General features: G+C 43.6%; 1 protein-coding gene across 6 annotated transcripts in view; it reads left to right on the top strand.

The window, feature by feature from the left end:
* The window catches only part of PPARD (peroxisome proliferator activated receptor delta), a 117210-nt gene that overhangs the window by 8964 nt on the left and 82698 nt on the right, over nucleotides 1-25548 (top strand). The window contains exon 2 of one of the 6 annotated variants that reach the window (XR_008994422.1): nucleotides 5782-5975. The exons of the other annotated variants lie outside the window; for them this stretch is intronic. The gene's annotated coding sequence lies outside the window, so the exon portion shown is untranslated. The remainder of the gene's footprint in view (nucleotides 1-5781; nucleotides 5976-25548) is intronic. 6 annotated transcript variants of the gene reach the window in all.

Here is a 25548-nt window from a genome sequence, read left to right as displayed (position 1 = left end):
TCATGAGCGGTTCTTGGCGTTCTGGCCCGTGCGTTGTGGCACTCCTTTTTCTTTTGAGTCTGATCTTTAGATCCTAACTTCTGCCCAGCCTTGTAGTCATATCCGCAGCTCTCCTGAGACCATTAGCGAATTTTCCACAGCCAATAGCAGCACAGCTTTGATAGAGTTCTCTCGTGACAATGGAGAGGCTCCTAGGTGTTACGGAAACTCAACCTTGAGCTTAAGTTCATGTCTGTGCTGTTATACTAATAGATATCTAAACACAGATTTCCATTGCTTTTATGTGTATCTGCTGTAATTCCTCAATCTTTATCTTATCACTGCTTTTGGCATTTCCCTCACTGAGTGGTGACCTCAGAGGCACAGTGGCTTGGCCACTACTCCCTGGAAGTACAGGCCAACTCTGCTCTCCCAGAGGCAGCACTAGTGGAGCAGGCTGCCCAGCATTCACAACAGTCTGCAGGCCCCCTCTCTCCTCGAAGCAGGCCATCCTTGAATTTGCCCGAACCCAGAGCTCTACTCATCATCTCCCTTTCCAAACAAGCAAGCAAGGCGTGCTTTCCCTCGGTTTCCCCTGTCTAAAACATTTCCTTGTTCCCCTCATGTTGCTTCCTTTGCCTCCATTTCCTCTGGCACAGGGTTCCTCTGCCACAGTGCTGGAGCCATTGTGGGCTGCTAATGCTTTGCTGGGGGTGCTGTCCAGAGCACCCCCTCCTCAGTTGTGAAAATGAGTAATGTCTGTAGACATTGCCACATGTCTCCTAGGGGGCAAAATCACCCCTTGTTGAAAACCACTGCTGTACTGTTTGTCCACTGAATATTTCTGGCTAGCTGGGACCACTGGTGAACATCAAATCAGTAAAACCAATCAGATAAGCATATAGTTCTGACATTGGAAATTTACCCTTGTCACTCACCTGCCTGGGCCTTGAGGGTTTTGGGGAGGAGTGAAGGAGTCCCAATGCGTCCTCCTAAGTAAGAAACCATACGATAGCTACACAGCAGAGGGACAGTGTCCAAGGTGAAAAGCCATCTCCTGCAGGGGTTGTGTTTCTTATGCTTTGCTTCTCCAAGTCTTTTAGTTTCTGGGCAGAAGCCACCTTCCTGTAGCTCTTAGAGGTGCTGTGTGGAGCACAGTTGGTAACATGTAGCATGTGGTCTGTCATTAACCTGTCTGCTCCTCGTTTCCCTTTGATTGCAGCCGTCTTGCTCTCCAGTCCTCACAGAACCTTCCACTCCAGGGAGTTCTCATGAGCGAAAGCTTACCTCCTATCCCTGACCTAGAGTGTGTTCTTGTTGCTCAGCCCATTTCTTTGTAGCTTCTTCTCCGGTAAAAGCCTTCAGGAGAGTCCAGAGATCCTGATGGGTTCCCTTTGACCCTCAGCACACGCACCCTAGGATGGACTCCTGAGTGGTCCGTGTGGGCTTCAGGTTGGAGAAGAGAAAACTACACTTCTCTTCTAAGGAGTCCCTTCAAGGGCCAAAATGCTCAGTTCTGTGAAGTTAATCCCCCACCCCTAGGTAACGGCAAGCAACTAGAGCAAAAGAAAGACACTGGCCCAGGGTCCGGCCAGGACTCCCAATCTGATTCTTCTTTTATGTAGACCAGAGATCTGAACTACATTTCTTCCAAATGTTTGGAGTCTGTCTTCCATGGTGGTAGACAGGATAATGACTCCAGTGACACCCAGGCCATAACCCTTGGGACCTGTGGATGCTACCTTATGTGGCAGAACGGACTTTGCTGGTGTGATTACTTTAAGGAGCTCGAGATGGGGAGATTATCCTGGATTACCCAAAGGGGCCCTGAGTGCACTCACAAGTGTACTTTTAAGAGGGTGGCAAAGGGAAATTTGATACAGAAGAAGGCAGTGTGACTGCTGCAGCAGAATTCTACTATGCTGGCTCTGAAGATGGAGGAAGAGGCCAGGGAATGCAAGGAATGCAGCTCTAGAAGCCGGACAGGGCAAGGAAACAAATGCTCCCCTAGAAACTCTGGAGGAAGCATGAGCCTGCCAATACCTTGATTTTGGCCCAGTAAAACTAATTTTGGACTTTTGATCTTCAGACTGTAAGAGAAGAAATATGTTTTGCTTTAAGCCACTAAGTGTGTGGTAATTTGTTAGAGTGGCAACAGGAAACTCCTCCAGGGCTCGTTTGCCTCCAAGCACAGGTGGCACTTGACTAATCCTTACTCTCATTTTAAGGCAGTCTTAGAGCATCCCTTTCATGGCAGTTGGAGATTCTAGGTCCAGCCTCTTTCCAGACTAGTATCTGAGACAGTGTGGTCTCTGGGGAACCTTTTAGGGTGTCCTGGAACAAAAGAGGAGGCCCCAGATGGAATCTGATTCTTGCTTTTGGAACTTGCCCCTCACACACCTGCAGTCAGATCCATAATAAAGGGTTTCTTTCAGGCTTTAGAGGATCCAGGACTAGATTGAATCTGACTCCCAACTTCATCTTCCCCTCCCTCTTCCTCCTTTTATCCATTCAGTAGGTATAGCTGGTACTTCTGTGTGCCAGGTGCTATTCTAGGCACTGGGGATGAAGGAGTGGATGAAACAGATAAAGCAGTCTCCTGCTCTCATGGTTGTGGGGAAAGGGGAGGGGGCCAGAATTAAGTAAATAGCATATCAGATGGTAATAAATGCTATATTGAAAAATAAAGCAGGAGAGATGTGGTGGCAGTTTTAAATAGAGGGCTTGAAGAGGGCCTTACTGAGAAGGTAATACTTGATCTGAAAGAGGACAGCGAGCCATGTGTGGGAAGAATCTTACAGGCAGAGGGAAAATAAGTACAAAGATCCTCAGGTGGGAGCATGGCTGGTGTTTTCGAGGAATAGCCAGGCCAGTGTGGCTAGAGCAGAGTGAGGGAGGAAGAGAATAGGAGGTGAGGTCAGAGACGTGGCTGGGCCAGAGCACCGGTGACCCTGAAGTACTATAAAATCTCTTACTTTACGTGGCACTTTGCCCCTTCCGCCCTTTTCTCACACCACTCTCAGTCTTTATACCTGTGTTCCTTAATTCCTTTCTGTAGAATATTGTCACATCATACCTGAGGACCATCAGCAGATAAATACAGTCAGCTCAGAAAATTAGTAGAGAGAAAAAAAACAGCGTTCTCTTTCTGAATACAGACAGCGGTCGCACTGTCAGTGCTGGGATAGAGCTGTGTGTCTAGACATGTAGATTGGCCGCTCTCACCAGGCAGTACTGGGACAGTTTCTGGGGGTTCTCACTTCCACCACCCTGCTTCTCAGTCCCATGAGGACCTCCAGGCCCCTGAGGCTGCCACTTCTTTCCACTCCACCCCTCCTAGTCTACCCAGCGTGGGTCCCTCAGTTCTCTCACGACAAATGCTTTCTTAACTGCCTCCTTCTCTCCCTGCCCTGTCCTTCCTCCATAGGAGCAGCACCACAGCCTGCCCTCTTCCCTGTTGCTCCACCTGGGTGGCTGGGGGCTGCTGGGGAGAGTGGAGCATGCGAGCTGGTGCTCCTGCACATTGCGGTCATTACCTAGGCTCCTGGCCCTCACAGGCCACTCCACATCCCTGAGCCACGAACTCTGCCATCCCTGGGAGTGGCCATTTCAAACCTCAGGACTTGGCCTCCTCTAGTCCTCACAATGTTGCTTGCATTTCTAAGGATCAGATCCCAAAAGGTCAAGTAAGCTAAAAAGTCACCCTCTACCTGAATAGTGACCCCATGACAGTTCTGGTGCTGTTAACAACATTCCCGTGTGACACGGTGAGTTGGCCACGGTAAACTTCATTGTTATCTTGGGACCATGTCTCCCGGATTCAGTCTTCCATCTTTCCCAGTCCCAGATGATGCTGCCCAGAACCTGCCTTAAATAATGGCACCAAACAGATTGTCATTAAAAAATAAAAATTATTTGGTAATGAATACATTATCACTGAAAAATAAAAAAATCTTTGGTAATAAAACAAATTTTTAAAATTGAAGTATAGTTGATTCACAATCTTATATTGGTTTCACATATACAACACAGTGGTTCTATAGTTACCCACATTATTAAATCCTCACCCCAACTAGTGCAGTTACTATGTGTCAGCATAGGAAGATGTTACAGAATTATTGGTTATAGTCTTCATACTGCACTTCCACCCCTGTGACCAGCTTACACTGTGATTGAGATTTTTGTGCCCCTTTATCCCCCTCAACCTCCCCACCCACTCACCCCAACCCCTCTCCCATGGTAACCACCAGTCACTTCTCAGTATTTAAGAGTCTACTGCTGTTTTGTTCATTTTGTTTGGTTTGGTTTTTAGATTCCACAAATAAGTGAAATCATATGGTATTTGTCTTTCTCCACCTGGTTTATTTCACTGAGCATAATACCCTCAGTAATAAGCAATTTGTCCAATAATAATTTCTATCTCCCAAGTGAAAATCGCTAGGTAATCCCCAAACTTCAGAATGCATCCAACCAAAACTGTATTAATCTAGGCCCTGTTTATATCCTATTAGGGTGTGTGATTCCTATGACTTTTCTTTTTGGCATCTTAACTCCCCAGTATATTGACAGCTTCTACTTAGAGTTTGCCTTTCATATCCTTGTAGAGTGCCACCTTTTACAAAAACATTTTGTCCATTCTCTAGCCCATTTACTGACCCAGTAGGCATATCTGCACCCAGGCCAAGGCCTGCCTCTGTCCCCTGTGAGCCTAGGGTAGCTTTGTCTTCTCCCCTACTCCCAGGACCATCTGCTTTTGACTCACTTTTGTACCTCCACCCTGGGCACATTGTAGATAATCAAGGAGCTGGTTCCTGAGCTAGTTCCAGTGCTCCCAGTGCTTCTGCCTGTATGCTGCTTTCTCTCTGTGGACTGCAGGCTGATCTTGCCCTCCTTTCTGCTTCCATTGTGAGAAAGAAGTGGCCCATCCCTCTAATGTTTTTTATGAGTCAGAGACTTCACTGTGGCTCAGGGGAGCAGCCTGCAGTGCTCGGTCATGTATTCAGTCCTGCTGGGTGTTCATTAGCCATGATCAAAGATCATTTCCCCTTATATATCAAGTATATTTCAATTTAAAAAAATCATCTCCCCAGAAATTGGCTTCTTGATGGAGAAGGCCTTGTGCAGAGATGCTCACCAAGCATTTGTCAGTTGGAAGGGTGACTGGATGGCCAGTGTAAGTGGCCTTCATCCCACAGAGTGGCCTTGGCACTGGACTTTGCCAGAGCCCTGTCTGGGAAGTCATTTCATGGGGCAGAAGTCAGACATTTGGACAAGGAAACTTACGCTGACGTGTTCACTCTAGGACCCCTTTCTCAGTTGTTTCCCCTCCCTTTGGTTAAAACTCAGTGGAGACAACTGAGATTTTTGTCTTTGGTGGTCTTTCCCATTTGCCTCCTTCTCCCCACTTCCTCCACTGGGGTACTAGAAAGGCTCCCTTCTCACACCTCTCGCTTGGGTGGTATGTTATGGTGGAGTTACTGCCTGCATTTTAGGCTATGACATTGAACTGTTGATTTTTTCAGGAGCTGGGGTCACCCTTACTTAATCCCCTTTCTATTCCTGACAAAAAGCTACCCAGTAGCTGAGCAGAAGATAGCTCTCATATGTTGAATGCCCTTTGCTAATCACTTTAATGTATCACCTAATTCAATCCACACAACCCTGAGAGGTAGGAATCTTCAGACCCCTTTACAGAGGAGGAGGCTGAGACTCAGACTGGTTAGGAAGGTTGCCTGAATAAGTGCATGGCTGAGATTTGAACCCAGGTAATTAAAGCCCATCATGTCTTTGATCACCACACAGATGGCGTTCCCCACAAAGGGATGGTTGGCTGAATCTAATTCTTCCAGTTTGGAAAGCACCTGCTTGACTGGCTAGACTGGTGTTGGCTTCAGAGAACACTCCCTGCTCTCAAGCACAGCAGAGTCTCATGTTGGTTATGGGGCTGAACTAAATGTTGGAAGGCTTTGGAGCCCCCCCGCAGAATCTCATTCCAGGTCAGTGGGCAGAGGAGACCTGGAGAATGGCTGTGCTTAGTGGCCTGTTAGGTCTGCACTAAGGCAGTGAGCAGCCCCCTAGAACCATAAAAAATAATCAGCCAACTTGTGGGTCAGGCGTGTAGGTTGGGAGGACTTGGAGAGAAAAACAATTTCTGCTCCAAGTAATTAATCAGCCTGCTTTCAATCTTGTGAAAGGAGAGGAGAAAGAGAAGGATGGCCCAGATATGCACATATGGAGAGAAGAAAGGAAGGAAATTGCCTTTGTTCAGATTCTCCCTTGGGCTAGGCATTACCCCATGGATGAGCTCACTGCATTCATACCAGCCCACAAGATGTGTGTACTGACATTCCTATGTAATAGAGAGGTGAAACAACTTGCTCAAGTCACATGGCTGACAAATGATGGAGCTGGGGTTTGAGCCCATTGGAGCCCCATTGTTCTCAGTTCAGTAACTCTGCTCTTCCTGCTCATGTCATCTTAGCCTGCCATTCCAGGCATATGTGGGTATATGAAAGGTAAGTATACATCTGCAGGCTGTGAGCAGAACCTGAAGGGGAATCGGGGCTCTTGGCACCTGTCTGGCTCAGCAACACAGGCCCTCCAGAGTGGCAAGACTTTCTGGGCTCAAACCGGCTGTGGCATTAGGATTTTCTGATTTCTTGCATCTTGCCATCCTTGGTTTATTTTTAGAGAGCGGTGTTTATTTCTGCATCCATTTCCTGGCTGGAAGCGGGGTTTAGGGTTCAGGGAAGGCATTGGGAATCAGAAGAGGCAGGCATAGGTGGCTTCTCAGTGGTGTTGTTGGCTGGGTCCTTGGACTGTGGGCACTGCCTTGATGGCCCCTCCTCTGGCCAGCTGTAGGTCCAGGGGATCCTGAACAGGGATAACCACCTTCCTCATTTCTTTAGCTTCTGAAAAGGGAATGAGCTTTTCCCTGGAGCAGAACAGGAAGTAGCATGTGGCACTCTTTGTATTTGCACCTCACTGTCTGTTTCTGAGGATAAGAACTTTGAGGGATTCTGGGGTACTGGGTAACAGCCAGATGGCATGGGACTAAGTTCTGGCTCTACTAGTGGCCTTGGGCAAGTCACTTTATCCCTCTGTGGCTTCCTCATCTGTAACATGGGGGAGATAACTGCAGACCCTATACCACTCAGGGATGACTTGAGGATTGAAAGAGCTCATACATGGAAAGTAACAGAGGAGGTGCTCACGGAGTGTTGTTTTATTGTTAGCATTATCTTTGCTCCCAGCGCTGTAGGTGGGTGCCAGTGAATACTGGTTGGACTAAGCAGAACTTCAAGACTGTTTGTCTTCCTCTTTGCATTTGAATGTCAGTTGGAATGGATGTTGACTCCAGACAGTGATTGCCTGCAGGACCCCATGGGGGAACCGGCAGCTGTCCGTAGTAGTCCAACCCCGCACCCATGCTTGGGCCCTGGAAGAGGCATCCAGGTGAAGTAAGGAATCTTCCAGCTTGAGGATGTCAGTGGCTCCTGGCTCTGTTTTTTCTTTTATACCTTTCTGAGGTTCTGGTTTTCAGATGTGCGCTCTGGAGGGGTCAGGGCCTGTATCCTGTGAGTGCAGACACTGCTAGGTGGTCCTGTGTAGTTGGGCCCAAGGTTTAGAAGGGGCTTGCTGCTGGCAGGCTGTCTGTCTAGCTAATAACAGTGAAAGACATCTTCAGAAGCTTGTTTCAGGGGCTTAGAAAAGAGACCACCAATGGCTAGGATTGTGGGAATTTGGGAAACTATTTTTTAGAGCTGGTACTTGAGCATAAGTGTGGCTTTTAATTTATTTTAAAATACTTTAATTCTGTGAATAGTGCTTATTCATTGTAGACGAATGGAAAATACATGCCATGAGGATATAATGTACAGCATGGTGACTAGTCAGTAATATTGTATTATAAATTTGAAAGTTGCTAAGAATATAAATCTTAGAAGTTCTCATCACAAGGAAAAATGTTTTATAACTTTGTATGATGACACATGGTGACAAGACTCATTTGTAATGTATACAAATGTAGAATTACACATTGTACACCTGAAATTAATATAATGTATATCAGTTATAATTCAATTAAAGAAAATACAGATAAGCACTGAGAAGAAAATAAAAGAAAGAAAAGTCATAAATATACTATCCATAGTGACTGCTGTAAATTTTCGTCAGTGTTCTTTTCAGATTTTACTATGACTGTATGCTTACTGTTTTTTACTTCAAAAATGGGCTATTGTTTAATATTCAGCTTTGTGACTTACCTTTCCCATTGTTCAGGTGGTTTCATTATGTCCTGGTTTGCTCTCTGATCTCCCCTGCCCTTTGTGAATGAGCAAAGAAAGTCCTTTTGCCCAAAGGGAGGCTTTGGGAAGTGTCATCTGGTTGTTCGCTGATGTAATTGCTTAGAGTGGAGGGCAGAGAAGTGTATGAAGTCTGTCTCTGCCTCTCCCCATCCATGTTTCTCCCTACGCACTCCTTTGGCGCAGCCTTTCTTCCATGCAAAGCCAGAAGAAGATACTGCCTCCTGTCCGAAAGTTTCTCTCCATGGCGTTTAGGGAGAAACCTCTCAGGAGCTCAGAAGAAAGGTACATGGAGAGGAGATGGGAAGGGTCATTCCTGGGCTTGGGAAGAGTGAGAGAGGAGGACCTGGTCCCTGGCTCTGTCTGGAAGCCATGAGAAGAAACTGGGTAAGGTTGGGGGAGGGTGCAGGTGGCATGTGGCTGTGGGGTCTTCTTGCTGAGAGGACAAGCAAGATAGCCAGAAAGTGACCTGAAGAATAAGGGGTCTAGATATGGGCCAGAAATAGGGGAAAAGGAAATATGTCTCAGTGGGACACGCTCCTCCACCCAGGCCCTGTTTTTCCCGTGAACCTCCACCTGGTCTGCTTTCCCACATGGTAGTGCCCAGGCCACGTGGTTTGAAAGGTCTGATGTGCCTGGCCACCAGGCCTACTGACACTTGTGTGCTAGCAGATGCTCCATGGCATTTTCCTGGACAGTAGGCAGATATCTAAGCAGTCAGGCATGGGGAAGATGTTCCCAGCATCCTCAGGATCAGCAGCTCAGGTTTCATTCTAGAAAAACAACTCGGAGCCAGGGAGAAAATTAAAGATGGGATATTCTGAAAGGAACAAGCTGTGCCTCTACTTTATTTCTTACAAAATGAAATGGGGTCTCTGGTGAGGAGAAGGCCTGTCTGAGCCCCGAGGGTGAGTATGACTTGTCATCTTAATCTTTTCTGGGCCCCTCTGGTCTGCACACAGGCTGGTGTTGCATAGCAGGGCCAGGAATTCATGCTTGTGAACAGGATGATTTCCATAAGCTGTGTGTTCCTGTGGGCCTGACTGGATCATACTTGTTTTCCTGTGGATCTCAGTCCTGATCAGACCTGGCAGATACCTTCTAGGCTGCAAAGCAGGGTAGCTTCCTATATGTCCCCTCAAAGCCTGTACAGCTCCTCTCCCTTCCTCCACTCCTGAGCTATAATTAAGTTCCTATGTGAAACTGTATCCCTCAGCTGACACATGCTTGTAACCACAGTCCTGGTCATTGGGCAGCTCATCTGGGGTGACTCCTGGGGCTGGTGTCTCAGCCTGCAGATGGTCTTGGGTAGGACTGAGTAGGTGGTGGAGACCTACCAGGAAAGGGTGGGTCCAGTGAGACAGGAGCAGGCCTTGCCCAAGAGTCAGGCAGTGGGAAGGCATGGAGCAGACAGAGGGGGCGGTGAATAGCCAGATTTATTTTCGTTTGTAAAAATATACATAACACAGAATTTACTATTTTAACCATTTTTTAAATGTACAATTCAGTGGCGTTAGGTACATTCACACCATGGCATGCCTATCACCATGGTCCATCTCCAAAACTTTTTCTCATATTGCAAATGAAACTATGCATTACATAACTCCCTGTTCCCCCCTCCCCTTAGTCCCTGGCAACCACCATTGTACTTTCTGTCTGTATGAATTTGATTACTCTTAAGTACCTCATATGAATATTTGTCCTTTTGCGACTGGTTTATGTCACTTATCATGTCTTCAGGCTTCATTCTTATAGCATGTGTCAGAATTTCCTTCCTTATTAAGGCTGAATAATACTGTACATACCACATGTGCTTTATCTGTTCATCTGTGGATGATCCATTCATCTGTAGTTTTCTTCACCTTTTGGCTGTTGTGAATGTGAATGTATATACAAATATCTGTTCATGTCCCTGCTTTCAGGTCTTTAGGTTATATATCCAGATGTAAAATTGCTGGATCGTATGATTTTGTATTTGTTTTTTTAAGGAACCACCATATTGTATTCTTTTTTTTTTTTTAATTTTTTATTAAGGTATGATTGATATACACTCTTATGAAGGTTTCACATGAAAAAACAATGTGGTTACTACATTTACCCATATTATCAAGTCCCGACCCACACCCCAATGCAGTCACTGTCCATCAGTGCAGCAAGATGCCAGAGATCCACTATGTCCCTTCTCTGTGATACACTGAACTCCCCGTGATCCCCAACACCATGTGTACTGAACATAATACCCCTCAGTCCCCTTCTCCCTCCCTCTCCGCTCGCCCTCCCACACCCCTCCCTTTGGTAACCACTAGTTCGTTCTTGGAGTCTCTGAGTCTGCTGCCATTTTGTTCCTTCAGTTTTTCTTCATTGTTATACTCCACAAATGAGGGAAATCATTTGGCATTTGTCTTTCCCCACCTGGCTTATTTCACTGAGCATAATGTCCTCCAGCTCCATCCATGTTGTTGCAAATGGTAGGATTTGTTTCTTTCTTATGGCTGAATAGTATTCCATTGTGTATATGTACCACATCTTCTTTATCCATTCATCTACTGATGGACACTTAGGTTGCTTCCATATCTTGGCTATTGTAAAAAGTGCTGCGATAAACATAGGGGTGCATGTGTCTTTTTGAATCTGAGAAGTTGTATTCTTTGGGTATATTTCAGGGAGTGGGATTCCGGGGTCAAATGGTATTTCTATTTTTAGTTTTTTGAGGAACCTCCGTATTGCTTTCCGCAATGGTTGAACTAGCTTACATTCCCACCAGCAGTGTAGGAGGGTTCCTCTTTCTCCGCATCCTCGCCAGGTTTGTTGTTCTTAGTCTTTTCCATACTGGCCATCCTTACTGGTGTGAGGTGATATCTCGTTGTGGTTTTAATTTGCATTTCCCTGATGATTAGTGATGTGGAGCATCTTTTCATGTGTCTGTTGACCATCTGAATTTCTTTTTTGGAGAAGTGTCTTCATATCTTCTGCCCATTTGTTAATCGGGTTATTTGCTTTTTGGGTGTTGAGGTGTGTAAGTTCTTTATATATTTTGGATGTTAACCCCTTGTCGGATATGTCATTTACAAATATATTCTCCCATACTGTAGGATGCCTTTTTGTTTTGTTGATAATGTCCTTTGCCATACAAAAACTTTTTAGTTTGATGTAGTCCCATGAGTTCATTTTTGCTTTTGCTTCCCTTTCTCGAGGAGATGGGTTGAGGAAGAAGTTGCTCATGTTTATATTCAGGAGATGTTTGCCTATGTTGTCTTCTATGAGTTTTATGGTTTCATGACTTACATTCAAGTCTTTAATCCATTTTGAGTTTACTTTTGTGTATGGGGTTAAACAATAATCCAGTTTCATTCTCTTGGATGTAGCTTTCCCGTTTTGCCAACACCAGCTGTTGAAGAGGCTGTTATTTCTCCATTGTATGTCCATGGCTCCTTTATCATATATTAATTGACCATATATGCTTGGGTTTATATCAGAACTCTCTAGTCTGTTCCATTGGTCTATGGGTCTGTTCTTGTGCCAGTACCAAATTGTCTTGATTACTGTGGCTTTGTAGTAGAGCTTGAAGTTGGGGAGCATAATTCCCCCTGCTTTATTCTTCCTTCTCAGGATTGCTTTAGCTATTTGAGTTCTTTTGTGGTTCCATATTAATTTTAGAACTATTTTCTCTAGTTTGTTGAAGAATGCTGTTGGTGTTTTGATAGGAATTGTATTGAATCTGTAGATTGGTTTAGGCAGGGTGGCCATTTTGACAATATTTATTCTTCCTATCCATGAGCATGGGATGTGTTTCCATTTATTGGTATCTTCTTTAATTTCTCTCATGAGTGTCTTGTACTTTTCAGACTATAGGTCTTTTACTTCCTTGGTTTATTCCTAGGTATTTTATTCTTTTTGATGCATCTGTGAATGGAATTGTTTTCCTGATTTCTCTTTTTGCTAGTTCATCATTAGTGTATAGGAATGCCACAGATTTCTGTGTATTAATTTTGTATCCTGCAACTTTGCTGAATTCAGATATTAGACCTAACAGTTTTGGAGTGGATTCTTTAGGACAATATCATGTCATCTGCAAACAGGGACAGTTTAACTTCTTCCTTGCCAATCTGGATGCCTTTTATTTCTTTGTCTTGTCTGATTGCCATGGCTAGGACCTCCAGAACTATGTTGAATAAAAGTGGGGAGAGTGGGCATCTTTGTCTTGTTTCCGATCTTAAAGGAAAAGTTTTCAGCTTCTTGCTGTTAAGTATGATGTTGGCTGTGGGTTTGTCATATATGGCCTTTATTATGTTGAGGTACTTGCCCTCTATGCTCATTTTGTTGAGAGTTTTTATCATGAATGGATGTTGAATTTTGTCAAATGCTTTTTCAGCATCTATGGAGATGATCATGTAGTTTTGGTCCTTCTTTTTGTTTATGTGGTGGATGATCTTGATGGATTTTCGAATGTTGTACCATCCTTGCATCCCTGGAATAAATCCTACGTGATCATGATGGATGATCTTTTTGATGTATTTTTGAATTCAGTTTGCTAATATTTTGTTGAGTCTTTTTGTATCTATGTTCATCAGGGATACTGGTCTGTAATTTTCTTTTTTTGTGGTGTCTTTGCCTGTTTATGGTATTAGAGTGATGCTGGCCTCATAGAATGAGTTTGGAAGTATTCCCTCCTCTTCTATTTTTTGGAAAACTTTAAGGAGAATGGGTATTAGGTCTTCACTAAATGTTTGACCATACTGTTTTCCATAGCAGTTGCACCATTTTATATTACCACCAGCAGTGTACAAGGGTTGCCATGCCCTTACTCTTGATTGACTGAGTATAGAATCCTTAGAATTTTGAGGTGACTGCTTCATGTTTCCACATGAATAAGAACTTAGTTGGATTCTAAGTCCTTTGTAAATAATGTTTTTCCTCTCTAAAAGATGTAAGAATTTCTTTATTCTTGGAGATATATCACCAGGATATATCTAGGTATTTGTCTTCTTTCCTTAATTCCTACAGGGCCCTTAATTGCTGAAGACAAGTCTTTTGGGATCTGCAGGAAATTTTCTATTATTTGTTTTCCTTCAATGTCTCTATCCTCTGCTTCTAGAACTCTTTTTAGACAAGACATCGGACTTTTGGGCCTATTGGCTCAGTGCTAGTGTGTAGAAATATGACTGATTTTTATATATTGATCTTGTATCCTTCATCTGAACTTATGTATTTTAAGGTTTTTTTTAGTGCATTTCTTAGGATTTTCTATAAGTAAGATCATGTCATCTGCTAAAATTCACTTTTTCCTTTCCAACCCAGATAAATTTTCCTTTTCATGTCTAATTGCCCTGCCTAGACTCTCCAGTACAGCATTGAATAGAAGTGGTAAAAGTGGGATTCCTTGTCTTGTTCCTGATCTAAGAACTTTCAGTCTTTCAGAGCTGTTTATTTATTTATTTAATTTTTTATTAAGGTATGATTGACATACACTCTTATGAAGGTTTCACATGAAATAACAATGTGGTTACTACATTTACCCATATTATCAAGTCCTCACCCATACCCCAATGCAGTCACTGTCCATCAGTGCAGCAAGATGCCACAGATTCACTATGTCCTTTCTCTGTGATGCACTCTACTCCCCGTGATCCCCACACCATGTGTACTGAACATAATACCCCTCAATCCCCTTCTCCCTCCCTCCCTGCTCGCCCTCCCACACCCCTCCCCTTTGGTAACCACTAGTTCATTCTTGGAGTTTTTGAGTCTGCTGCCATTTTGTTCCTTCAGTTCTGCTTCGTTGTTATACTCCACAAATGAGGGAAATCATTTGGCATTTGTCTTTCTCCGCCTGGCTTATTTCACTGAGCATAATGTCCTCCAGTCAGAGTTGTTTATTTTTGAATAGATAATTCTTGACTTGCTACAAAGTTCAGAAGGTATTCCCTTTTTCCCTTCCTCATCTCTCAGCTGCCCAGTACCCCCAGGTGGAGGCAGCCCTCTTAGCCACTTTTATTTATAAGCATGCACCTATATATTTTCTATTGCTACAGTATTACTTTGTGGGCAGATGTCTATCTGCAGCCCCACTAGTCTGCTCCTTGCTTTACGTGTTGTATCCTGTCCACTTTTCATACCAGTACAGGTGGAGCTTCCTCATTCTTCTTCACTGCTCCTTGTTTGTTTTGTGGATGTGCCATTTCCCTGTTTATTGATGGATGTTGCCGATGACTTTCAGTCTTTTGCTGCACTGAATAACCTTGATGTGTGTCATTTTGCACACAAGTCAACAGACTGATGATGATACAATGTGGCAGATGCAGTGGTGGCGATACCTGTGGAAACTGTGGGAGAAGGGGAGGGCTCCTAGAGAAGGCTGGTTGACAGTGCCTTAAGAAAGCTTAGTGTAAGCATTGATATCTGAGGTGGGCCTTGCAGACTGGGCAGACCTTCAGCAGGCTGAGATGTTGTAGGAAGGGCCAGTGTGAGTACAGGAGGAACGAACGGCTCAGATGTGATTGAGTGTAATGAAGAGTATTAGTCATCAATTGTTTCTTGACAAATCACCCCAAAACTTAGTGGCTTAAAACAACATTTATGATCTTGAAGTTTGTGTGGGTCAGGAGGCAGGTATTATTGTGAGCCATTTTAGAAGGCTGCCTCCAATAAGCAAGTTGCAGTGGGGATGGCATTGGCTGGAGCAGACCAGGGCTGTAGGCTGGAGCCATTATTGTAGATAATCTTACACGCTTGACTGAGAAGTTGGGTTGGATGTGAGAACAGTGGGAGCTGTAGAAGGCCTTTGAGCAGGAGAATAATGTGATAGCTGTCATCTAGGAAGGACAATTAACCTGCCAGCATTATACTGGAGGGGTCAAACTGGAGAGAGATAAGTAGGTAGAGACTCAGAATTAGGAGATGTCTGCGTTAACACAGGTGAAAAGTTTCTGGTCTGTACTAACAGTTGTGCACAGTTGAGTGCCTTCTCTCTATTATGTACTTTGGATGCATTTTCTCTTCTGCGCAATGCCCACCCAAAGCAGATAGTACTCTTCACATTCAGTGTGCCGCTGAGGAGGCAGCCTTGGAGAGTTAGAGAACTTGCGTGTGGTCCACAGCTCGTAAGTCATGGAGCAGCACTCAGGTCTGCCTTTTGGGGGCAGTGGGAGTGGAAAGTGGGGGTGACTGGGAGTGAGGTCTTGGCTATTTCCTGGTTGCTGAAGAGAGGTGGTAGAGTCTGAGAGGTTGACTTTTGAACCTAGCGGTGGGACAGAGATGCCACTGTAACAAGAAGGAGCGAGGCCAAAGGGGCTGCTGGTATGGTGGGGGAAGGTGAGCCATCCCGGAACATTGGGCCCTCGTTGGCTGAGTCCTTCCCAGTTATAGGGGGATCATACATAGTTCCTGTACTTTGTATGTGAAGATGTACCCTTGGCCAAACAAAGAACAGGGCTGTTTGAACTGGGTTTACGTGCCCTCAGCAGCCTGTACACGATGTGGTGGGGCTTCTGCTGAAGTCTCCTTGTTAGAGCAGTCACTGGCCAACCCAGATTCAAGGAGGGGAACTAGACTCCACATCTTGATGGGAGGAGTTGCAAAGGGATTGTACCCATCTTCAATCCATAGACAGCCAGTAATGGAGGATAGGGATTTGAACCCAGATCTGTGTGACTCAGACCTGATACACTGTATCCTCTTCTGCTTCTCACTCCTTGGGGGCTGCAACCCTTGTTGGCTCATGCATGTCATTAGTGGGAACCTATTCTTATTTCAGCCTCCCAGAGTGGCCATTGCACTTAGTCACCCCTTTTTCACAGGTTAGCATCTAAGATCATTGTAACAGAGAGAACCTTCTGAAACTGGCTTTATCCTAGGGATTTGCTAGCTGCTCCCCAGGCTTCAGCACTGACTGCCAGATACACATGGAATTTCCCTGTGGAGTTTTCCATTCTGCCAGTCACTGCACTTTCTGTACTTGGCCTTCCCATCCACAGCACTGGCCCTGGGGGATCCTTGTGGCCTTGCAGCCAGATGTGCAGACTGACCTTGTGTGAGTTCTCCCAGATGGTGTCTAGTCCAGTGATTCCCAGACCTGGTTTAGCTGGCAGATTTGCCAGGGAGTTTTGGAAAAACTGTAGATTCCTGGGCCTTGCCTCAGGCCCCTTGAATTAGGATTTCCAAGAATGATGTCTAGGAATCTGCATTTTCAAGCTCCCCATTGACTTTGCGGGGCAGCCTGGTTAGGGAACCGCTGACTTCTCAGAAGCTGCCTATGAGGTCACCGATCAGAGGAGGTCATGTGGGGGCCTGAGAAAGATTGTCCTGAGGGCCTCATACTTCAAACCAGGACTCCTGAAACCATCCAGTTTCTGACAGCATCTGCTCAAAGCTTTGATACTCTTGTGCATTCTTTGATAGTATCTGAGATTTATGATGACTGCTGGTTTTCTTTTGAAGTGTTTGCAGAAGGGAGCGAGTTCTGCCAGCGACCCTTTTTAAAGCAGCGCCTACCTGGTCTTTATCTGGAATACAAAATTCCTTTGCTTAAGTACAGCACAGAGAAGACAAGTAGTGACTCCATAGCATCTTTACTACACTGATGGACAATGACTATAATGGGGTATGTGGTGGGGATTTGATAATGGGGTGAGTCAAGTAACCACAATGTTGTTCATGTAAGTGTATATATATATATATATATATATTTTTTTTTTTTTTGAGAGGGCATCTCTCATATTTGTTGATAAATGATTGTTAACAACAATAAAATTCTGTATAGGGGACTCAATGCACAATCATTAATCAACCCCAAGCCTAATTCTCAACAGTCTCCAATCTTCTGAAGCATAACGAACAAGTTCTTACATGGTGAACAGTGCAAGGGCAGTCATATCACAGAAACTTTCAGTTTTGATCACGCATCATGAACTATAAACAATCAAGTCAGACATGATTATTTGTTTGATTTTTATACTTGATTTATATGTGAATCCCACATTTCTCCCTTATTATTATTATTATTATTATTATTTTTTTTTTTTTTTTAATAAAATGCTGAAGTGGTAGGTAGATGCAAGATAAAGGTAGAAAACATAATTTAGTGCTGTAAGAGGGCAAATGTAGATGATCAGGTCTGTGCCTATAGACTAAGTATTAATCCAAGCTAGACAAGGGCTACAAAACATCCACAGATGCAGAAGATTTCTCTCAAAACAGGGGGTTGAGGTTCTAAGCCTCACCTCTGTTGATCCCCAGTTTCTCACCTGATGGCCCCCCTGTGACTGTGCCTGTCTTAGGTTGTTCCTCCCTTGAGGAATCTTACCCGTCTCTGGCTAACCAGTCATCTTCCGGGGCCATACAGGGAAATGTAAAGTTGGTAAGTGAGAGAGAAGCAATATTCTTTGAAAAGGTTGGCTTTTTACTTCTTTGCAGATTTATGCCTTGTGGCTTCTATGCCCAGCATTTGTCTTGAGGTATCTTTACCACTTGGAAGAATTATGATACTCAGTAATTTTCGATATGAGGCATGAATTCTACTAAAGGGTTATAATTAGGAAGGAAGAAGAAAAGCTATAGAAGTAGCAGACGGAAGAAAACATGGGAAGATTGATTATTTCTTTGACATATCTTCTTGTAGAGTAACATAAGCATGTATAGGTTTTAACAAACTACTAATTAAATTGCATACACACATTAACACAATAGGAATACAGCTTCATGTAAGTGTATATTAATGATACCAAAAAAAAAATTCCTTTGCCTAGCTGTCTGGTTATCTTTGGTGCAAAGAACATAACAACCCTAGGTATATCCAAGTCAGCACAACATTTGGACTTTTCTAGTTCTGTTCCTTGGACCTACTTAAGGTTCACTTTATAGATTTTAAAACCCTGGCTGATTTTTTTGTCAGTTAAGCAAACTAACATCTGCATTTTGGAGTATTTGGAAAATACAGAGAAATATAAAGAAGAAAATAAAGATTATCTAGAACCTTCCTCTCAGAGGATTCTCACAGTTAGTATTTTGATTAATATACTTTCATACCTCCTCTTTCTCTCTCACACACACCTTCACATACTCTTTTTGAAAACCATATTAAAGTCATATAACACTCTGTTATTTAACAGCTTTATTGAGACATAATTCAGATGCCATAAAGCTAACCCATTTAAAATGTACAATTTGATGGGTTTTAGTATATTTGCAGAGCTGTGCAACCATTACCACAACCTAGTTTTAGAACCTTTTCATTATCCCAAAAGGAAATCTCATATCTGTTATCATTTCACTCTCCATTCTCTCCCTCCTAGCCCTAGGCAACCACTAATCTACTTTCTGTTCCACAGATTTGCCTCCTCTGGACTATTTCATATAAATGGGGTCACACAATACGTGGTCTCTGTGATTGGCTTCTTTCACGGAACATAATTGTTATGTTTTGAAGCTGCTTTAAACATTTATATCACCAGCAATGTGAATATAGGTTTCAAGAGGACGTTTTTTTTTAAATTAAGGTATTATTGATATACACTCTTACGAAGGTTTTGCGAAAGGTTTTGAAAAAACAATGTGGTTACTACATTCACCCCTGTTATTGTGTGCCCTCCATACCCCATAGCAGTCACTGGCCATCAGTGTAGTAAGATTCCAAGAGCACATTTTTAACAGCAGAGTATTATTCCATCTTATGAGTGTACCTGAGCTTATTTAACCAATCCTCCTAATCTTTTGCTATTGACATTTAATGCTTCCTCCACTCAGAAATCATCTCATTTGTTAGTTTATTGGCTAATTGTCTGAATCCCTGACTCAAATAGAAGCTCTTTGAGGGCAGCCACCTGTCCTGTTAACTTTATCTCTCCACTACCTGGCATAGTTCCTAGCAGTTGGTAGGTATTTGGCTCCAAAAGTGTGTGTGTGTGTGTGTGTGTGTGTGTGTGTGTGTGTGTGTGTGTGTGTGTGTGTGTGTGTGTGTGTAGACGTATAATATGGAATGCATCAGAATGTAAGGATATTGATAAATTTCACCAAATTGCCAAATTTAAGTTACCCTCTGTGTGTGTGTGTGTGTGTGTGTGTAGACGTATAATATGGAATGCATCAGAATGTAAGGATATTGATAAATTTCACCAAATTGCCAAATTTAAGTTACCTTCTCTCTGCAGTATGTGAGAGTGCCTGACTCCCTGCACCCTTGCATCTGAGGTAATTTATAAAGGAAGTGCTGTGGCTTTTTGAACTGCAGCACTTTCTGACCTGTGATGTGGTTTGGGAGTTGATGCTGATGTGCCTCTCTCTGTGGCCCGTGGAAGTCCGGCCTGTTGGGTAAGGTGGTGGTGTCTGGGAGTACTGGCTTCCTGGGTCCCCTTTGTGGCCCAGTTATATTGCATCATTTCCAGTTGTCCTTAGGCTGCTTGGTGTTCTCTGGCCACTTCCCCTGTCACATGTGGACATGTGAGGAGTGAGTAAAATTGGGTTGGTCGGGATGTTGGCTCCTGATTGAAGGCCTTTTGAAGTCATTGGGAGAGAGGTCACTCTGAAAGTTGCACATCTTCAAAAATAGAAATGAAATGCTTCCAGAAGTCTAATGCAGTTGGCCCAGTCTGCCCCCTCTGAGGGTGGTGGGTACCCACCCAACTAGTAAGCACCTCCTGAGTCACCCACTGGCCGCAGTTCCTGTCTGGGAAAGCCTGCTACCTGTGCATGGCAAGGAGGCTCCCCAGAGAGTTGCCAGGGATGCGGGGCAGGTCTCCCAGGTCACAGCAGCGGCTTTCATTTGTGGCTTCCCAACAGTTCTTTTCTCCAAAAATGAGTGGGGCATCTGCTTGTTTTTTTATGCAAGTGTGTGGTGTACACACTTGGGATTGGAGGAAAAAGCTTGGGGGATGGCCAAGGCAGTGCTTGTGTGTAAGAGAGAGCTCATGTGTCCCTGTGGAGGTCAGTTAAGGTCCTAGATGTTCACCTCCAGCAGCAGCTGGCTGGTTATGCATTTATTCATTGCACATGGTTTTCATACCACATTCCCCTTGGAGTTTGCCCCCAGCCCTCCCACCCATCCTCATCCCTTTCATAAGATGCTGCCTCTTGAAACTGTGGAGATGGCAAGCATTCTGGATGCCTTAACCTCTTTTCTTTGAAGCTCAGAAATCTCTCACATGTTAGGTCTCTCACATTGTTTCATTATTCCTTAGCAGTTACCAAGTACCTGCTCTATACCTAGGGCCTTACTAGTCTCTGGAAGTACGCAGCAGAGAGATTGGCCCTCTAAAAGGTGAAATGTCTCTCTTCTCCCCAGGCCTCATTTCCCTTCTTCCCTGATATCACCGCTGCTGCCCTGGCCCCTCTTCCTCTTTCCCCTGCCTGAGTGTAAGCATTCTGGGCGTCTCTGCCCTTTCTCTGCTTTCCTCACCCTCTCCCCTGACATGATTGGGCCTTCCTGGGGCTGAGACCCTCTCCCCTTATAGATGCAAATACTAGACCTCCCGCTGCAGGTCCACCTGCTTGCTAGGCAGTTTGCAAGGCATGACTGACTCCTTTGTCTCACCTCATGCCACGTCTCCATTTCTTTTCATGATACTCCATTCTGTCAGTTTCAGGAGCCTTAGGACAGTTGGAACCCTTCCCCTTTGCCATCCACAGCTTTCTCTCTCATTCTCTTGGCCTTTGTCCTCACTGTTCTGATGTCATTGCCTATAGTGGGTTGGATAGTAGCCACCCAGAAGATATGTCCACATCCTGATCCCTGGATCCTGTGAATATGACCTTATTTGGGAAAGGGCTCTGTGCAGAATCCCTCCCTGCATTGCAGCTGTGTGCAAACCTGTGCTCACTGTCCTCCTATCTGGGCCTGGGCTTGTTGGTCCTTCTGCCTGAAACAGGGACAATGTTTCCAGTTCCCAGAAACATGTTCATTACTCTGATCTTCCCAAGTCCAAAGGCAGGTATCATTGCTTTCCTCTTCCCTCAACTACAAGGTCAGAGATGCACAAGGCTGTGTGCGCAGCAGCTACAAGTGGGGTCCTTGGAGTTTGAATCCTGGTTCTCTTGCTCATCAGCCAAGGGCCTGTGACAGATTACTAACCTTGCAGAGCTTCAGTTTCCTCCTTTGGAAATGGGGCTAATGGATTGTTGTGAGGATTAGATTATGTAGTGTCTCTCACTGTGCCTGACACTGTTTGCTTTGTAGTAGGAGAGATTCACTCAGCCTATACATTGAATATCCCAAGCCTGGACAAGCCTGGGAGCTCTGACCCAAATCCAGACTCTGCCTCTGCCATCCTGCTACAGCTCTCCTCATCTGTCCACTGTGCTCGGTGCCGGCTATGGCAGGGGCCATGGCAATGGATTAGAGTTGATGGTCTAGGAGGGTAAATAGAACCTGTAGATATTTGAGGTGGTATGACAAAGCATCTAAGAGTATGGGCTCTGGAGTTAGACCTTGGTTCAGATTCAGGCTTTTGTGACCCTACCTCAGTGACCTTGGGAAAGTTTTCTTTACCTGTTGGAGCCTCAGTTCCCTCATCTATAAAATGGGGTAAGAGTGTTACACACTTTGTAGGGTAATTAGGAGAATTAAATGAAAGACTGCTCATAAAACATGCACCATGTGCCTGACTCTTTGTAAGCACTTAATAAATGTGATGAGAGGTGACCAGCTTCCTCTGTAGTGAGTGGTAAGTGCTTTAAGGCTGAGCCTTGGGTGGCCTCGCTGCAGAACTGGTGGTGCCCTTGGACTTAGGTAACAAAGGGACATGGAGAAAGAACCTTTGCAGTATTGCCTCCTCCATAAACTCATGATTCTTCCCCTGAATTGCACAGAGGAGTTGGCTAATCTTTGAACCCCGAGTTCTTGGTATTTCTCTTGTGGAGCTTGTCATGGTCTTTCTTGTATTATAGTTAATCCTTTAGTCTACCATCCTCTCCCTGAGACCAGCACTGGGCATGGGGTAACTGTTTGGTTACTTCAATTAAACCTTGGGATTCAGCAGGGGAGTGGTCAGCCCATGGTAGCAAACCATCAGGACCCTCTGACCCCTACTTCTGGTGAGTCTGTTTCTCCTGTGGCTGCACAAATACAGGGCTTCCTCCTTCCAAAGAACTACACCCTGTATGTGGGACCCAAAGTGGCTCCAGAAGTGTGGGGCACTGCCACATTTGGAGTCTCACCACCATCAGGAGCAGAGCTTAGATAGGCCAGGCATCAAGATGGAAAAAATGGATCTACTGCCAAGGCCATGGTAAGTTCTGGGGATAGAGCTTGGAATCTAGTTTCTTTTGGGATTCAAAAAAATTTTTTTTTAGAAAGAAATAAGAATTATGTATATTCTCAATACTGAGTGTTACTAAGAATCTTATCTGGAAAACTCCAGAATAACCCACTGAATTTGTGACTGTATCTGTAACTGCTATGGGACATCTTCATGTGGGGGATCTCCAGAACCCCTAAAACTCAACATGCCCCAAAATGACCCCTTAATATTTTTTGCCAGACTTGCTCTTCCCACAGTCCTTGCCTTCGTGGAAGCATCCCCGTGCCCCCCATTCACCTGTTGGTTGTCCTCCACTTTAATCCTAGCCTCAGTGCCTGTTTCATCAATACCCTGTCTTGTTGATTCTTTCTCAGTTTCTCTCCTGGTTTTTACCTGAAGGCTGATAACGTTAGTGCTACCTTAGCTTGTGGGTGTTATTTGCCTTGTATTTCCAACTTTTCTGTGTCATTGTGTTTATGTCATTATCATACTGTGTCATTGTCATTATGTCATTGTCATATTCTGTCATAAACAGAATATGGCTGGATTTAAATTTTCAAATCAAATCTGAAAATCTGTCTTAAGTGAGTTTAATTTATTTACATTTTGGGGGTTTGAGTTAAATATATTATCATGTTTTTGACTATTTTCCATATACTTTCTTGTCTTCTGTTTTATTGATTTTCTTTATTCCTTTTACTGCTTTGAAAAGTGCACATCTTATTCCTATTCTTACTCCTACATTTTCTCTTCTTTTTCCACATCTTTTTACTGTGAAAAAACTTGAAAATAGTATAGTGAACATATGTATTCTTTTTACTCACATCTAGTTAATGTATTTCTCCCCATATCTCTATATACTTTCGCTTAGAACCATTTGAAAGTAAGCATGGATTTTTCTTGCTCAGGAGTTGGTTTGCTACTTCTATCTGAAGACTCACTTTTTTGAAAAAACTTTTTATTTTGGAATAATTTTTTTTTTTTAAATAATTATTTTTTATTGAAGGGTAGTTGATGCACAGTATTACATTACATTAGTTTCAAGTGTACAACACAGTGGTAGAACATTTATATACATAATTCTAGGTTCCAGCTATCACCCTACCAAGCTGTTACAATATCTTGACTATATTCCTTATGCTATACATTACATCCCGGTTACTTATTTATTTTACCATTGGAAGTCTGTCCTTTTTTTTTTTTTTTGTGAGGGCATCTCTCATATTTATTGATCAAATGGTTGTTAACGACAATAAAATTCTGTATAGGGGAGTCAATGCTCAATGCATAATCATTAATCCACCCCAAGCCTAATTTTCGTCAGTCTCCAATCTTCTGAGGCATAACAAACAAGTTTTTACATGTAGAACAAATTCTTACATAATGAATAAGTTACATAGTGAACAGTACAAGGGCAGTCATCACAGAAACTTTCAGTTTTGCTCATGCATTATGAACTATAAACAGTTCAAATATGAATACTCATTTGGTTTTTATACTTGATTTATATGTGGATACCACATTTCTCTCTTTATTATTATTATTTTTAATAAAATGCTGAAGTGGTAGGTAGATACAAGATAAAGGTAGAAAACATAGTTTAGTGTTGTAAGAGAGCAAATGTAGATGATCAGGTGTGTGCCTGTAGACTATGTGTTAATCCAAGCTAGACAAGGGCAATAAAACATAGACGTATGCAGAAGATTTCTCTCTGAACAGGGGGGGTGAGGTTCTAAGCCTCACCTCTGTTGATCCCCAATTTCTCACCTGATGGCCCCCGTGCGACTGTGCCTGTCTTAGGTTGTTCCTCCCTTGAGGAATCTTACCCGTCTCTGGCTAACCAGTCATCTTCCGGGGCCATACAGGGAAATGTGAAGTTGGTAAGTGAGAGGGAAGCCTTATTGTTTGAAAAGGTTAGCTTTTTACTTCTTTGCATATTTATGCCCTGTGGCTTCTATGCCCAGCATTTGTCTTGAGGTATCTTTACCACTTGGAAGAATTATGATACTCAGTAATTTTCGATATGAGGCACGAATTCTGTTTAAGGGTTGTAATTAGGAAGGAAGAAGAAAAGCTATAGAAGTAGCAGGCGGAAGAAAACATGGGAAGATTGATTACTTCTTTGACATATCTTCTTGTAGAGTAACTTCAGCATATATAGGTTTTAAGCTACTACTTAAATTGCGCACACACATTAACATAATAGGAGTATAGTTACATAACCAAGGCATATCTGTAATTACCAGCCATCTCCAGTGAAACCAAGAAAACCAGTTAGGCACCTTAGGCATTTGTGAAAACTTATCTATGATATGGTGGATATTGTCCAACAGAACTTGAACAGTCTGAGAGAAATCAGACAAATTAAAACAACCCATTCCTGGGGACTGTTCACATGCCATATGTTCTTTTAACAGTAAATAGTCTGTAGTTGTAAGACTTTGGAGCGCTACAATTTGCACTTCTCCAAATTCTTGGTTGAGTTCCAACAGTATAGATCCAGTCAAATTTGTTGTTTTACTGTATGCACAGGCCAGCTTAGATATCTCCTTCCTCATTCCCATGGCAAGTCCAGGAACTGGTGGGATGAGTGCATCTACAGCTGTAGCAGTGCGTGGATCTTTGTTGGGGTTTTTTGATGATCAACTTCTGGCATGAGTCTTCCCGAGAGTGCTGATGTTGGAAGTTCTTTTTCATATCGTATCTTAGTTCATTTTCGGGGTAGCCCAATTAGGCTTTGATCCTCTGTATAAACACAAACAGACCCTTTGCCTACACTTTTATATGCCCTTTATACCCTTGTGTAGAACTCGTTGGAGGTTACCACACAGGAACTGCCTTTTTTTTTTTTTTTTTTGCTTTGTTTTTGGTATCACTAATCTACACTTACATGACGAATATTATGTTTACTAGGCTCTTCCCTATACCAGGTCTCCCCTATAAACCCTTTACAGTCACTGTCCATCAGCATAGCAAAATGTTGTAGAATCACTTCTTGCCTTCTCTGTGTTGTACAGCCCTCCCTTTTCTCCTACCCC

Source organism: Manis pentadactyla, chromosome 16 (genome assembly GCF_030020395.1).
Source record: "Manis pentadactyla isolate mManPen7 chromosome 16, mManPen7.hap1, whole genome shotgun sequence".
NCBI lineage: Eukaryota > Metazoa > Chordata > Mammalia > Pholidota > Manidae > Manis > Manis pentadactyla.
Note: the sequence above shows the minus strand (reverse complement) of the source record. Positions and strands in the feature narration are given on the sequence as shown.